The 17,048-nt window shown below is 38.3% G+C and overlaps 1 pseudogene; it reads left to right on the forward strand.

The window, feature by feature from the left end:
* The first annotated feature begins 667 nt into the window (after window positions 1-667).
* On the forward strand, window positions 668-1,259 carry LOC114031740 (annotated as a pseudogene).
* Window positions 1,260-17,048: the final 15,789 nt, after the last annotated feature.

Here is a 17,048-nt window from a genome sequence, read left to right on the forward strand (position 1 = left end):
TCTCACATGGAGACCAGCAGCTTCTCTGGAAGAATGCCCAAAGTTCATGATTTCCCCACATAATAACATACATCTTCACAGGCGAGACACCTTCACTGTGAGAATTGCACATGAATCTCATGTGCAATTTGAAACTTTTCAAAGCTTATGAAGACTTAAAAAAAATGTGGTCACCTGTGGATTATTTAGGAAGTGATGGTGGCATTAAAAGATAGTAATCGAGACTTAAGATTGCCTATCTTTCAATGGTGACATATTGTATAGTAGTTTTTGTGACAAAATATTGGCTCTTGGGGGAAAAAAATACTTTCCCCAAGGCCTACTCTGATTTCACTCCTTAATTCGTGTATCAAGCATTCCTGCCGTGCATTATGGTGGGGATTTGGGGCTTCCTATACTATGGTTCCCTGGACATTTAAAAAATTACTCAATGTGCAATCCAAGGTAAATCTGATATTTTCAGATGCTAGAATGGATTAGCACACAAAGTAGGAATTCAGTGGAGCAAACACTCAAACATAGGCATAGCCACACCAAAGCAGTGTCTCATTTGGAAATGTATTGATTTTAGTTGGAAGTTCGCTTCACCCTCAAAATTATTTACAAGGTGAGATATTTTATGTGCCCTTCAATTATTTCTGGGGCTTTAAAAGTACAAAACACCTGCATGTGGGTGTGCTACAGTTGGTCTACTGGTGTCTTCAACACAATGGAAAAGGCTGGGGCTCACTTGAAAGGTGGAGCAAAGTGGGTCATTATCTCTGCCCCTTCTGCTGACTACAATCCATGCCATTACTGCTACCCAGAAGATAGTAGGTGGCCCCTCTGGCAAGTTGTGGCATGACAGGTGTGGTGCTGCCCAAAACATCATCACTGCTTCCACTGATGCTGTTAAGGTTATAGGCAAGGTCATACCCGAGCTGAATGGGAAGCTCACAGGCCTGGCCTTCCATGTTCCTACTCTCATTGCCTCTGTTGTGGATCTGATCTGCCACCTGGAGAAACCTGCCGACTATGATGATATCAAGAAAGTGGTGAAGCAAGCATCAGAGGGACCCTTGAAAGGCATTTTGGGTTACACAGAGGACCAGGTTGTATCCTGTGACTTTAACAGTGACACCTGCTCTTCTTCCTTTGATGCTGGCACTGGTTTTGCCCTTAACGACCATGTTGTCAAGCTCATTTTCTTGTATGACAACAAGTAGGGTTATAGTAACCACACAGTAGACTTCATGGTCTACATGACCTCCAAGGAGTAAAGTCATCCCTAGCCAAAAAAGGAGTTCTACCACTGGGTAGCCCACATCCCTGACCTATATTCCTCTACTGGGCATCCCATGCCCCATTCATACCCTTGCCTCAAAGCATGCCTATAGTATGGGGGAGAACCCTACTGTCCTATATTGTATACCTTCAATAAAGTCACCATATTCATTGCAAAATAAAATAAAATGATTGAGCTCATCATTTCTTATAGCACAGTAGTATTCCATCACAATCATATACCACAACCATTCCCCAATTGATGGGCATCCCTGAAATTTCCAGTTCTTTGCCCCTACAAAGGGAGCTGCTATATCATTTTAGAACATATAGGTTCTTTTCCTTTTTCCCTAATCATTTTTGGAAATAGACCAAGGAGTGGTATTGCTGGGCTAAAGGTATAGAATAACTCTTTGGGCATAATTCCAGATTGCTCTCCAAAATGGTTGGATCAGTTCACAATTCCACCAACAATAAATGTGTCCCAATTTTTCCACATCCCCTCCAACACTTGCCACTTTACTCATCTATAATTTTAGCCAATCTGTAGGTATAAAATGGTATCTCAAGATTGTTTTAATTTGCATTTCTCTAATCAGTAGTGATTTAGAGCATTTTTTTCCATTTGACTATAAATTGTTTTGATTTCTTCATTGGAAAACTGCCTGTTCATATCCTTTGGCCATTTATCAATTGGGAAATGACTCGTATTCTTATACATTTGACAAAGTTCTTTATATAAATTTTTCTTTCATTAAAGACAGAATTCAAGTATGCTCTCAGAAAAAATGGGCTTACATGAACTAATTCAAAGTGAAAAGAGCAAAACAAGGACAATATTGTACACAGTAACAGCAATACTGTTTGATGAGCTACTATGAATATTTTAGCTATTCTCAGCAATACAATGATCCAAGACAACTCTATAGGACTTATTATGAAAAGTGCTATCAATTTCCAAAGAAAGAACTAGTAGAACCTGAATGCAGATCAAAGCACTTTTTCTTTTCTTTCTTTATTTTTCTTGTTGTTTTTTGTCTGTTCTCTTTCACAGAATGACTTACATGGAAATGTGTTTGATGTGCATGACTAAACATGTAGAACCTATGGGGGAGAGGGGAGGAATGGAGAGAATTTGGAACTCAAGATTTGAAAAAAAAAGTTAAAATTATATTTACATGTAATTGGGAAAGATATTAAATAAGATTAATAACAAAACAAAACAAAACAAAAATAAAGGCAGAGCTCAGTTGCCATCTCTTCCATGAAGATACTGCTAGACAGAAGTAATCCTTTGTTCCTTAAATTTCTCGAGTTGTTTGATTGTTTAACCTTTTCTATACACTAAATGATACAATTTGTGTTAAAGTCATCTGTATGCATGTCTCATCACCCTATTAGATAATAAATTCCTCAAGGGTGGGGACTATAATATATATTTATCATTGTATTCACAGGCTTCACACAATATCCTGAATATTGTAGGTGTTTAATAAAGCTGTATTTAAGAAAATGTTTGAACTGAATTGAAGAGAAAGAAATTGTCTCAGTGGTTCATTTTCTTCTCTTCCCTTGAACACTATTTGTCCAGTGTTGTAGATGTTTGCCCAAGACTAACCTTGGTCCAGTGTTGGGGCTAGATCATAGTGAGGCTTGGGACTTTTTCGGTAATTATGGAGTCTACAGCAGTGAGGAAGAAAGAAAGAAAGAAGAGAGAAGAGAAACTCATTAAGCAAAGGCAACAGGCAGGGAAGGGATGTTTTTCTTTCTCACGTGAGGGTCAGGTAAATAGGGGCTCAGGAATTCAATTCAACTCAATAAATAGTAAGTGCCTAATATGAATAAGGTGCTGGAAATAAAAAATGAAAATAAAAAACAGTGGTGGTATTGTACCTATACTTGATAAGTATAAAATAAGGTAGAATGTGATTAAGTCAAAGAAGTCTAGGCAAAGTGCTCTAAATTTTTTTAAAGTAAAATTTCCCTTTTATCTGGGAAATTAAACCAGATTTTATGGAGAAAGTAGCATCTGACTTGGACTTTGATGGCATAGAGCATTTTTTCCCAATTTATTTATTTATTTTTAGTTTTCAACATTTACTTCCACAAGATTTTGAGCTCTAAATTTTCACCTCATCCCTCCCCTCTCACCACCCCATGACGGTCTACATTTCTTCTATTACCCCACCTCCCTTCTCTTATCCCTTTCCCCTTCTCTTTTCCTGTAGGGTAAGATAGATTTCCATACCCCTTTGCCTGTGTATTTTATTTCCCAGTTGCATGCAGAAACAATTTTTAACATTCATTTCTAAACCTTTGAGTTCTAAATTCTCTCCCCTCCTCCCTCACCACCCACCCTCATTGAGAAGGCAAGCAATTCAACATAGCCTATACATGTGCAGTCATGCAAAACACTTCCGTAATAGTCATGTTGTGAAAGACTAACTATATTTCCCTACATCCTATCTTGGCCCCCATTTATTCTATTCTCTCCTTTGTCTCTGTCCCACCTTGAAAGTGTTTGCTTCTGATTACCTCTTCCCCCAATCTGCCCTCCCTTCTATCACCCCTCCCTCTCTTATTCCCCTCCCTCCTACTTTCCTGTAGGGTAAGATAGATTTCCATGCCCAATTGGGTGTGTATGTTCCCTCCTTAAGCCAAATCCAATGAGAGTAAAGTTCACTCATTCCTTCTCACCTGCCCCCTCTTCCCCTCTACTGTAAAAGCTTTTTCTTGCCTCTTTTATATGAGACAGTTTACTCCATTCTACTTCTCCCTTCCTCCTTTTCCCAGTACATTCCTCTCTCACTCCTTAATTTTCTTTTTTAGATATCATCCCTTCATATTCAACACACCCTATGCCCTCTGTCTATATATATTCCCTCCAACTACCCTAATAATGAGAAAGGTCTCAGGAGTTACAAATATCAAATTTCCATGTAGAAATGTAAACAATTCAACTTTAATAAGTCTCTTAAGATTTCTCTTTCCTGTTTACCTTTTCACGCTTCTCTTGAGTCTGGTATTTGAAAGTCAATTTTTCCATTTAGCTCTGGCTTCTCAAGAATGCCTTAAATTCCTCTACATCATTGAATATCAATTTTTTTCCCCTCATTGATTACACTAAGTTTTGCTGGGTAGGTGATTCTTGATTTTAATCCTAGCTCCTTTGACCTCCAGAATATCATATTCCAAGCCCTCCAATCCCTCAATGTAGAAGCTGCTAAATCTTGTGTTATCCTGATTGTGTTTCCACAATATTTGAATTGTTTCTTTCTGGCTGCTTGCAATATTTTCTCCTTGACCTGGGAGCTCTAGAATTTGGCTATAATATCCCTAGGAGTTTTCCTTTTGGCATCTCTTTCAGGAGGTACTTAGTGGATTCTTTCAATTTCTATTTTACCCTCTGGTTTGAGAATATCAGGGCAGTTTTTCTTGATAATTTCTTGAAAGATGATGTCTAGACTCTTTTTGATTGTGTCTTTCAGGTAGTCCAATAATTTTTAAGTTCTCTCTCCTGGATCTATTTTCCAAGTCAGTTGTTTTTCCAATGAGATATTCCACATTGTCTTCTATTTTTTTCATTCTTTTTGTTTTGTTTTATGATGTCTTGACTTCTCATAGAGTCATTAGCTTCCATTTGCTCCATTTTAATTTTTAAGGAGTTATTTTCTTCAGTGAGCTTTTGCGTTTCCCTTTCCATTTGGCCAATCCTTTTTAAGGAATTCTTTTCCTCACTGGCTTTTTTGCACCTCTTTTGCCATTTGGTCTAGTCTATTTTTTAAGGTGTTATTTTCTTCAGTACTTTTTGGGTCTCCTTTAGCAAGCGGTTGACTTGTTTTTCATGATTTTCTTGCATCACTCTCATTTCTCTTCCCAGTTTTTTGAAGAGATATTCTTCACTCTTACTTTAGAGAAAAATACAGATGAATCCAGAATCTTTTCATGGAGAGACCCATGTAGAGAGGTTGAAGAAAAAACAACCTTTGAGAAGGGGCAGATTTGTAGAAGATCTGGTGCATCAACTTGTCCGTGATTTCTAGCTTATATCCCTAGAGACTCTAGGGTTTTCCTCTTGGATGAGGTTGAGTTGCCCCATTAGTTGAACTGAGATCATTCTTTATGTATTTTCTGGTATATTCTAATTTATATAACTTCTCTTTGCTTTCTGTTTGGATAGCTGAGTTTACTCACTATTATATTACTCTTTAATGGTTTTTTTTTGGTATAATTAACATTTGGTGGGAAAGAGTTAACCTATGGGTTTAAACTTAGATTTATCCTTTTCCTCTTTAAAGGATATTGACCAGGAAAGTGCCTTGAACCTAAAAACAGTCATTACCCTGGATTAACAATATTTATGGGAGCAAAGAGATATAATTCTAATCTGGTAATCCATCTCTCAGAACAGAAGACAATGGCCACCTTTGTGATCCCTTCTCCTATTCCCATCCAGGCAGGAATGAAATTTTCCCTTGAAGAATTCCAAAAATACATATCAATACTGCTTTTTAAGACACATTTAGACAACCCATGTGGACATAAGCCTAACCAACATGGGTAGCACACACATTTTATGTGTATATTAGATCTAAATATGTGATTAGTCTTTGAAGTTAGTTACTGTCTACACTATAAAGCTGTTGTCTTAGTAATGTATATTTGCTATCAATATTTATACATATACATCTCCCATGCCTTCTTGATTTCTATAATTATTGTCCATGTCTTTCTATAAATCTTCTATAGAGAATGCACTCAAAGTAATAAGGCCTATGTATATGCACATGTATATATTATATATGATCAGTTCTTGAAGTTAGCTATTCTTTGTATTAATAATAGCTAGCATTTATATGGTGCTTTAAGATTTGCAGAATGCTTTGCATATGTTAACTCATTTTATCCTCACAACAACTTTGTAAGGTAGGTGCTATTATTATCTCCATTTTACAAATGAGTAAACTGAGGTTGAGAGAGGGTAAATGACTTGCCCAGGTCATACAGCTACTAAACTATCTGAGGCAGAATTCAAATTGAGGTCTTCTTGTCTCCAAGTCCAATGCTCTTTCCTAGCTACCTTAGTACTATACCATATTGTGCTATAGACCTAATAATAATAGCTGGTATTTATATAGCACTTTAAGATTTCCAAAGTGATTTATAAATATTGTCTTACTTAATTCTCACAACAACCCCATAAGGTAGATGCTATTATTACACCCATTTTACAGATGAGGAAATTGAAGGTGAGAGAAGTTAAATGACTTGCCCAGGGTCATACAGCTAATAAGTGTTTAAGACAAGATTTGAATTCAGGTCTTCCTGGCTCTAACTCTAGCATTCTGTCCACTAAACAACCTAGCTAGCTACTGTGCTTGTATGCATTTTACTCATGAAATGCACTTGCAGAATTTGTTTGCATTTGCAAGATCAGGATCTGAATAGAAATACAGAAATCTCTTGGCATTACGAAAAGGAAGTTTAATAGATCAAAACTATAGTTTCAAAATTATCCACATATTTTCCCCCCTTTCGCTCTGGGAGATTAGCACTCTGACTTAATCCATTTCCAGCTCTCTTTAACATGTATCTCTTGGACATGAAAGGAAAAAAAGGTCTCTATATTCCCGTGGAAGGTGTCCCTGGCTGCCCATTCATAGGCAGACTGATGAGGATGATTGTGGTTGATGCTGATAAGAGGGTTTCTATTTCCACACTTAAGGTTGGTCTGCTTTTCTTGGGAGTGTCCTAGAGTGAATGTGGGTAACAGCATCTGCCCAGCATGTACTTTCTGCTTCCTCCCTTTGTCATCCCTTCTCCTATTCCTTGGCTACTCTGGCTGCTTTGGGGTAGTGTGCTAGGACCAGCCCTAGTTGTAAGAGTCATGCCAAAAGTCTCAGATGCTGCCACTGCTACCCACCGGGTAACCATATGCATAGCATTATATTCTGCTCTCCTTCTACATGTGTGTTTGTGGGAAGAAAGAAATGATAGGGCAAAGGGGTGTGGTACAAATGAAGCATGGGAAAGTTATTCAAAACAATTAGTACAATACAGCAACTTTTGAGTGATTCAATTCAAAAAGCATTAATTAAGCACCTACTATGTATTAGGTGCTGAAAATACTAAGACAAAAGTGTAACAGGCACTCCTATCAATTGATCAACAAATATTTGTATTAAACACTTACAAGTGCCACTCACAAAGCAAAAAGAACTTCCAGCTTCCCACCCCTAGAAGCTTACTGCACTCTTCCAATGGGAGAGACAACATGCACCTAAGAGATAAATATGAAGTAGGTGGAAGGTGGCTTTAGAAGGAAAGGTACCAGCCCTCAAAGTGGTTGACATTCTACAGAGATGGGGGCAGTGGGAACAATGTATAGAATTATTTGGTGTTCAGTAGGCATGCTGTAGGGGATGCACTGAGTAGCCAGGAGAAGAATACCTATTGAATTGGGCTAAATTTTAGATGTTCAGGAAATCTGAATTGATGTTGAGTAGCTTCTATTTCTGGGCAGCCAGATGATGCAATGGATAGAATGTTGGGCCTGAAGTCAGGAAGACTCATCTTCCTGAGTTCAATCCCAACCTCAGACACTAGCTATGTGATCCTGGGCAAGTCACTTCACCCTGTTTGCCCCAGTTTCCTAATTTGTAAAATGAGATGGAGAGAGAAATAGCAAACCATTCCAGTATCTTTGCCAAGAAAACCACAAATGGGGTCACGAAGAGTCAGACACTACTGAAAACGACTGAACAGCAACAACCAAAGCTCCCATTTCTGCATGGAGCAGCACAGAGCTCATGGATACGATGCTGAGACAACAGCAGCTTAGAAGAGAGCTCTCTGGGCACTGCCAATCTTTACACCAAAAGTATCTGTAGCAGCTGTAAAGCAATGTTGGAAGGCAGAGTAATCTGGTTGTGGGCCAGGAGCTATATTATGTTGAAAGGAATTGAAGGAGCCAGAGCAAGCTGAGGGGAAAGAAGCCCTGCGAAGCAGGGAGCCTCCTACAAAGCAGAGATTAGGATCAGGATGATTCCTTTGGTGGGGGTGGGGGAGTGGGGTGTGTGTGTGTGTGTGTGTATGTGTGTGTGTGAGAGAGAGAGGGGGGGAGAGAGAGAGGGAGAGAGAGAGAAAGAACAGGAGAAAGGGAGGGAGGGAGAGAGAGAAAGAGAGAGAACAAGAGAGAAGAGGGAAAGAGAGGTAGAGAGAGAGAGGGAGAAATAGGGGGAGGGAGGGAAAGAGAAAGAACAAGAGAGAGAGAGAAAGAGGGAGGGAGGGGGAGTAGAGAGAGAGAGAGAGAGAGAGAGAGAGAGAGAGAGAGAGAGAGAGATATGATTGATAAGAATGGGCAAAGGAATAAAATAATAGGAACCTTCCAGAAACAAGGGATCTAAGGGGTCAACATTAAGCCCTGAATAGGGGAATGTTTTGAAGTTACAGTCTACTAACCATTTTTTGAGAAAATAAACTGTTGATGGCTACTTTAGCTCCATTTTGTCTCCATAAAGATTCTTATGGAAAAGGTTAAATGTAGGATGACTCTAAATATGTTTTTATTAAATTATTAGGATAATTAACCCCACCAAGCAGCATAGGCTCCCAAGAGTAGGTAGAGGACAGTGTGGCAGAGTGATAAAAACAATGTCTCTGAGATTGAGCATCTGGGTTTAAATCTTGCCTCTAATGCTTGTTACCTGTGTGACCTTGAGAAAGCTACCTAACTTCTCTGGGTTGCAGTTTTCTCATCTGTAAAATGAGAGCGTTTGTATGCGATTGTCTCTGAGACCCCTTCTAATTCCAATTCTGTTATTTGATGAAGGGAGAATGTACATTGGAAATCTGATTCACATTTACAAGGTTAGGGGGATGGGCAAGATATACTGACACATTTGGGTCCCCAAATGAACCTTTAGATATTACTCAACATCTCATAAGAGAAAAGATCTTCTCTCAAAGAGAGAAAAAGCCATCCTTAACAAAGGAGGCAAACCCATAACCCCAGAAGCCAAATTTAATTGGTCTGGTTGACAGAAAAAAAATTTCCTGGAGAGGAAGAAAAATTTAAATAGAAATGGAAATGATTCCTGTGGCATTGTCCTGCATTTCTTCAAGTGGCTGAGATGGGCTGTCATTGAATGCCTGATCACTCTGACGCTGCTAATTGTGGATTGGTCCTGACTAGTGAAATTTTTGTTAACTGGCAAATATTTTTGAGCCTATTTCTTCAGTGATACTCCCTAAATCTAGATCCCCTCCCATATTCCCTCTAAATTTATTTTGAAATTTATTTGTGAGTGTGGAGTTCAATTTATCTTCAGTCCAATTTCCCAGTTTTGCTCCTTGGACTATTTGAGTCCTTGCAAACTTCTAAAGCATCTTGGGCCCATGAATGGCCTACTTGGTCATAGATTCTTTCATGAAATATAATGGAAAACAAATAGAATTTTGTGAACAAGGTATCTTTTCCCAAAAACTGGATCAGCGGATGTCACTTGGGGCCTGCATCTTCTGTTGTATAACACATTGGGTTTATATGAAAAAAAACCCAAATCCTTAGATTTCTTTTAATTTGTCTACATACAGGGAAGACTGAATTATAAGAAGCAGGAAAGCAACATGGCCTGTAATGAAGAGATTCCAGTAACCTGGATCCAGATTACTGATGATTCTGAAGTCTACTGGAAATATTAAGAGTTTGCAGGAACTAGATTCAAAGCCTAGTCTTGTATATTTTAGTGGTTCTGTGATCTCATTGATGCAGGTGCTCTCTACACCCATGCAGATCACAGTCCATCTGTACCTTCTCATCTGGAGGTAATTTTTGTCCATGTCCTCCAGTAACTCCACAGCACAACATCTATCAAACATGCTAAGAGCCTTCCTTGAAATCTCTTGACGATACACGGTACCATGTAGCATGTGGACTGTCCATCTGTATCCTTCATTCTTGCTACATAACCAGCCTGCTTACTTTTCCAGCTGTACATCCCTCTGATGATATCTTTTATCGTTGCATCCAAATTTATTGTTGGTAATGTGCTGTAGCCTACCTGTGCACTCTATATGTCTCTTGTTGGCCTTTGTGTGACCCCCAGTTTTGTTTCCTCAGAGATGGTGATAATTTCATGATTTGGAACCAAATAGCATCCCTGGAAGAATACTGGTGTTTAAAAAAGTGGGTTTTTAGTTGAAGGAGAAACTTGGGATCATTGAAAGTGCTGCAGTTTACCAAAGGCAAGTCAGCCTGTCTCCTTCCCCTTTTTCAGTTCTGAGCCTCGTTCATTATACCTATTCAAGGTATGTGTGTGTGTGTGTATATATGTATATTGTATAGACATATAGACATATGTGTACATGTATACAGACACATAGTATATACATACATATATACATGTGTATGTGTATATGTGCATGTATATATACATGTACACACATATATACACATATACATGTGTGTATTTGTATGAACCTACTCGGTGGGCTGTCTATCTAACTAGCATATCATAGGCTGGAATACTGGAAAATAGTCCTTCCTTTTCCATTTCATTTCTCTTATATGGATTTTGTTGTTGTGTGTGTTGTTTTTTCAGTCATGTTCAGTCACTCTCCATGACCCCATTTGGGGTTTTCTTGGCAAAGGTATTGGAGTGGTTTGTCATTTCCTTCTCCAGTTCATTTTACAGTTGGGGAAACTAAGGCAAACAGAGTGAAGTGACTTGCCCGGGGTCACACAGCCAGTAAGTGTCTGAAGTCAGATTTGAACTGAGGAAAATGTGTCATCCTTACTTCAGGCCCAGTACTCTATCCACCGTATCACCAAGCAGGTCTAGCCCTCTTAAATGATAATAGATATAATTTAACGGGCCCTGCATTATCGTGGATCTTGATGTAATCAGCACATCATCCACAAACAAATCTGGATTTCTACTAGACTATATTGAAATATATACTGGACATTTTGAATAGGGTAGCTGGGGTAAGAGGCACAGGGGATAGAACACCGTGCCTGGGGTCAGGAAGATTAGAGTTCAAATTTGGCCTCAGACTCTTCTTAGCTATGTGACTGTGGGCAGGCCACTTAACCTTTGTCTGCCTCAGTTTCTCAACTGTAAAATGGAGCCCATAATAGCATCTAACTCCCAAAGTTGTTCTGAGGATCGAATGAGCTAATATTTGTAATGTACTCAAGCCTGTCACAGAGTAGGCACCTAATCATGTTCCTCATGGAGTTGGCACACTCCTTTAACAAGTATTCTTTATCTGATTTTAGATCTTACTTGGTATTATTAACCTGTGGATTGATGAAGTTATCCCTGGTACAGATTTCAAGGAATCTTCTGTAATTGTGACGTAAAGAGTATCCCAAAAGTCATAGTACAATTTAAAATTTTAATAGTTTACGACTGTACTAAGACCTTTGGGACACCCTGTATACATGAGAAAAGAGATCTTATCGGAGGTGAGTCTTTGAGGCAGTGTTTTGTTCTTTCTAGCAAAATGGTTTTTTTTTCCCTTATACTCAACAAAAAATCTGTGCCCTTCTCATACCTTTCTTGAAGTTTCCCTTTATGTGCATATAAATATATTTTTTCATAAAGCTGAATATACCATAAGACACCTTGATTCAACATGTCCAAAAAAGAAACTTAATATTTTTCCCTTTAACATATTTACCCCCTAACTTGCCTATATCAGTTTAGGGTACCACCATTATTACTGATAACTCAAGTTTATGTTCTCATTTATTCACTCTCCTTCATCTTCCATATCTAATCAGTGGTCGGATCTTATTGATTCTACCACCTCAACATCTCATATCCACCACCTTTTCCTTTGAATTCCACTCAGTCAACCTGTTCTACCCAATCTCAATCATGTTATACACTCATCATTCTCCTTTATTTCTGAAGAAGTTCAGCACCTGAAGAACATTGTGTACAGTAGTAGCCACATTGTGCGATGACTAACTTTCATAGACTTGGCTCTTCTCAGCAATGCAAAGGTCTAAGACAACTCCAAAAGACTCATGATGGAAAATGCCAACCACATCCAGATAACTATGGAGTCTGAAAGCAGATTGAAGCATACTATTTGATCTCTTTTTTTTCTTTTGTTGTTTTGTTTTGTTTCTTCTTTCTCGTAGTTCCTCCCATTGGTTCTCATACTTCTTTATAATATGACTAATGTGAAAATATGTTTAATATGAATATATATGTAGAGCCTATATCAGATTGCACACCATCTTGGGGGGGAGAGGAAGGAAGTTGAGAAAATTGAAAACTCAAAGCTTATGGAAGTGAATGTTGAAAACTAAAAATAAATAAATTTTAAAAAAGTTCAGCACCTGACTCATCCGACTTTAATACTCATGTAGATGTGGCCCCAATTCTTTAACCTCCCAATTCTTAAGTCTTCTTAATTCAGTGCCCTACTACCTCAATCCAATTCAGTTATACACAGGGATGCTCATAAATTGAGCCTCACTATTAACTTCTTTAATTAACTCTGACACTCTTCAATTTGATCATAACTTTCCATCATTCCACTTCTTCCTATCCTTTACCCCATCATAAACCTATTTCCCCTCTTATATTGAGATGTCCAATCCATCTAGTTCCTTGATATTCAAGTCATTACCCTTATTCTCATTATGCTTTCAATTTTTCCCAATTTCCCTTCTATTGTTAGACATTTTTAGCTCTATATTGCACTCTGCTCTTTAGCCATTCACTTCCTTGTCTTATTTCTACTTAGCTCTTGCCAAACCTCAGCCCTGGATTATTACTCCCAACCACCTACCTCTTCCAGTCCTACTCATGAGTTACTGAATGGAGATAGAGGAAGTCTTGCAACTGTTCTACCTGAATATATTATAAATTTATGTTCTTCAACTTTAACTGAGCCTTCACTACATTAAGTCATTCCTTTTATTTCTCTCTAATTAATAACTTCCCATAGAAACTATTCCAAACTTTATCTTCCATTTTCAATCCCCCTATTCTTCCTCTTATCTGTCTCTCAGCTAAACATCTTGCCACCTATTGTACTGAGAGAACTGAGGTAATTCCACAAAAGCCCTTCTTCTTTTATTCTCTTCATTTCAAAACAATGTAACATTACCCCACCTTGCTTTGCAATTTTCCCTTGGCCTTTGCTAAAGTGATGGACCTTGTTTTTGACCCTTCCATGTATATGCTTGATGTCAATCTTGCTTTTCCAGCATTTTGCAACCTCAGTTCCCTTTTACTCTCTCTACTCTCATACTCACCTTATCTGTTTCTTTCTCACTACCTACAGACATGTCCATCTTTTAAAAATCTTCACTAGATACTACCATCCTAACAAGTTATCATCCTATATATTTCATTCTTTCCATAGCCAAACTCCTAGAAAAAAAATAGTTGCCTATACTCATAGCCTCTACTTTCCCTCCTTTCACTTCTCAACCTTTTATAACTTGGATTCTAGTTTCCTCACTTAAATGAAACTATTATCAGCAATCTTTTAATTGCCAAAACTGATGGCCTTTTCTCAGTCCTCATCCTTCTGTTATATTCTACCATGTTGAACATCCTGTCCTTCTGGATATGCTTTCCTCTCTGGGTTTTGGTCACACTACTCTACCTTGGTTCTCCTTCCTGTCTCCTTCTCTGTCTCCTTGACTGTTTTATCATCCTATCACACCCCCTTAAAGTGGTTGTTCACCAAAGTTCTGTCCTAGACTGTCTTATCTTCATCTATGCTCTTTATCTTGGTAACCTCATCAGGTCTCATGGGTCTGATTTTAATCTCTAGGCAAATAACTCATAGACCTATATATTGAGCCTCAGTCTTTCCCTTTAACTGTGGTCATGCATGACCAGTTACCTATTGGACATTTTAAACTGGATGTCCCAGAGACATCTCATACTCCTACAACATGACTAAAACTGAACTCATTATCTTTCTTCCCAACCCTCTCCTCTTCCAGACTTCTCTAGTTTTATCCAAGGCATTTCCATCTGTCCAGTTTTTTTGGATGATAACCTTGTCTTCATCATTGACTCCTCATACTGCCTTACCCCACATATCTTATCAGTTGCAAAATCTCATAATTTCTACTCTATAATATCTCATCTCTGACCCTTTCTCTCTATTTATAGAGCTACCACTTTAGTTTAGCCCCTTATTACCTCTGTCCTAGATGATTAAACCAACTTCCTAATTGTTTCCTTTGCCTCAAATCTTGCACCACTCCAACCTATCCTATATGCTACTGTGCAAGTGATTTTTACATAAGCACAAATCTAACCATGTCGGTTTTCCATTCAGTCAGTCTCAGTGGTTTCCTATTGCCTCTAGGATAAAAAGCAAACTCTTCTATTTGCCTTTTAAAGCCCTTTACAACTTGGCCTCAATGCATCTTTTCAATCTTATTATACATTATTCTTTCCTCTGCACTCTACTGTCCATTCAAACTTGCCTTCTCTATGTTCCTCACATGTGACATTCCTTTTCCAGTCTCCATGCCTTTGTACTTACCCTCCCCCATGCCTAAAATACACACCCTCTTCACCTCCACCTCACATAGAATCCTTTTCTTTTTTGAAAATGAAACTTAAGCATTGTCTTCTGCATGGCCTTTCCTGATCTACCCAACTTCTAGTCCCCTTCCTCCTAAAAAAACTTTGTATTTAACTACTTTGCACTTATTTGATTTATTCTCTTTATATTTATGCTGTATACATCTATATTTGTGCTACTTGTCTTTCCCATTAGAGTGTAAGCTTATTGGTATGGGGATTGTTTCATTCTTTGTATTTGTATCCCTAGTACCTGGCATAGTGTCTGGCACATAGTTGCTGTTTAATAAACACTTATTGATTGACTAATTGATTGATTGACTCTCCCTTCTCACATGGTAATCATACTAAGCTAGGCCTTCTCATTAGCTTTCATTTGGACTATTGCAGTAGCCTCCTAATTATTCTCTTTGTCTCAAATTTTTCCCTTCTCTGATTACTGCCCCAAAATGCTCCTAAAGCACAGCTCAAACCTTGTCACTTCCTTGTCTAAGAAATTTCAAAGAGTCTCTATTGACTCTAGGATCAATTTGTTGTTGTTTGGTTGTTTTCAGTCAAGTCTGACTCTTTGTGACCCCATTTGGGGTTTTCTTGGCAAAGATACTGGAATGATTTGCATTTCCTTCTCCCATTCATTTTACAGATGAGCAAATTGGGTTAAGTGACCTGCTCAGGGTCACACAGCTAGCAAGTGTCTGAGGCCAGATTTGAACTCAGGAAGATGAGTCTTCCTGACTCCAGGACCAGCATTCTATCTACTGCACCACCTAGTTGCCCTTAAGATCAAATGCAAACTTTTATTTGGCATTCAAAGCCATTCACCACCTGGACCAGCCTACCTTTCAAAGTTTATTACCTATAATTCCCATTTTCTTATTTTATGTTCCAGACAAATTTGACTTGACATTCTTCATATATGATACTCCATCCCCCATCTCTGTATTTTTATGCAGGTTATTCTTTTTAGGAATATACCCCCTCCTCATCTTTCTTCCTAGAATTCCTAACTTCCTTCAATGGTTAGCTTATTTACCACTTCCTATATGAGGTCTTTCCAGATGACCCCAGCAGCTATTAACTTCCCTACCATTGTCTTATATTTACTCTGTGTGTATATTATCTACTTATATGTTTACATGTCTGTGTATTATTTTCCCTTATAGAAAGTAAAGTCCACGAGGACAATGACTCTTTCCTTTCACTTTGTATCCTTGGCCCTTATCACAGTGCCTGCAATGTAATCAGCAATTCATAAAAGCTTGTTGACTGATTGATTAAAAAATTGAATCCACTTTTGATATTGTGTAGAACATTTGTTAAGGCTTTAAGGAAGTTTTCCCTTATTGACAGTGCCCAGTTCACGTATTAAGTGACAAAATGAGTGGCAAGTATTATTAGAAGTTGGGAATAGATTAGTATGAAAGAGATAAACATATTCCCTTGAAGTACTTAGCCAGCTTGGAAGGTTTTATTACCATTGAGCATTTCATGGTTGCTAAGTAGTAAAGTGGCTGCTTCATCATGACTTGCGCTTGGATTATTAGACTTTTTTCCATTAAGCTTTGCATATATCCAAGGCTGATAAGCACAGAAATAATAAGAGAAGATTATAGCTTAAGGATCATTTAACAAAGATTAAGATGCAGCTGGGGGGAGTTTCTCCTACTTCCTTTTCTCACAGTTCAGCCTTGGCAATGACAGTACCATGGACAGGGCTTGGGATGTAAGCTGGGTGGTCCTCTGTTTAGAGTTAGTTCTGGGTATAGCAGTTACAGATCTGTCTCTGAAAGAGAGAAAAGTAGGAGACTGGCCAAAGCCGGGCCAGGGACTACTTTGGGTATAGCCTCTTTGCCATCCTGGTCACCTACCTGTGGACATGCTTAAGGTTGCAAATGTCCCTTCTAAAATGTAGCTCCCCACAATTCAACATATCATACCACATGCTGTCTGTCCAACCAGAACAGATGATAATGGGACTATCAGATTCCTCTCTCTGGACACAATATTTTTATTGCCATACTCTAAAATAGCATTTGTTTCTTGACTGCCATATCATCTCAGTGAAAAAAATTTAATTTCCAAGCCACTCACACACTCTTTTTCATATAAATTGTTACCATGTCATGTCAAATCTATTTTGTACTTGGGAAATTGATTTTTTGAATTCTGGTACAGGATTTTACACTGATCCTTATTACATTTTATCCTGAT

Source organism: Vombatus ursinus, unplaced genomic scaffold (genome assembly GCF_900497805.2).
Source record: "Vombatus ursinus unplaced genomic scaffold, bare-nosed wombat genome assembly UNPS02015255.1, whole genome shotgun sequence".
In the NCBI taxonomy this organism is placed as follows: domain Eukaryota; kingdom Metazoa; phylum Chordata; class Mammalia; order Diprotodontia; family Vombatidae; genus Vombatus; species Vombatus ursinus.